We start from the raw sequence: 695 nt of genomic DNA on the forward strand, positions 1-695 counted from the left end.
GTTTTGAACGGAACGTATTGTGGTTGTATTGTTTTTATTCTAGGTGAGGACATCAAAAAGATATGAAGATCATCTCCACTTTTTAAAATGGAATTATATAGTTTTTTTAAATAATGTGATTCCTCTAATTATTCTGTATATATAAGTATTATAGAGATATAAGAAACCAATAGTTTACGAGATATTTTATATTTTATGGTGGCACATATTGATATAAAATGTTAAATAACTCATTAACTTATTTTTTGATTATATAATTATTATTTAATACTTTTATTAACAGAATAATTAAATATACCAACTGTGATGGAAAGAAAACACATAGTTGTTTATTTTAATAATTATTCATTTTGCATACATATTTTTTTTAAGCAACTATGTTTTCTTTTCATCAATTGGTTCATCTCATTATTCTGTTCATTAAAGTATTAAGGTAATTATCGAAAAATTAATAGTTTACGAATTATTTAATATTTTATGTTAATATATGTCGTAATAAAGTATAAAATATCTCGTAAACTATTGGTTTTTTTATATCTCTACTTTAATACTTTTACATGCAGAATAATTAGAGGAATTATATAATTTAAAAACAGTTACATAATTCCATTTAAAAAAGTGACCTTATATCATATCTTTTTGGCATCTTCATCTAGAAAAAAAACAATCTAACCAAAATATATTCTCCTCGAAAC

The sequence above is a fragment of the Trachymyrmex septentrionalis genome, unplaced genomic scaffold (genome assembly GCF_001594115.1).
Source record: "Trachymyrmex septentrionalis isolate Tsep2-gDNA-1 unplaced genomic scaffold, Tsep1.0 scaffold87, whole genome shotgun sequence".
In the NCBI taxonomy this organism is placed as follows: domain Eukaryota; kingdom Metazoa; phylum Arthropoda; class Insecta; order Hymenoptera; family Formicidae; genus Trachymyrmex; species Trachymyrmex septentrionalis.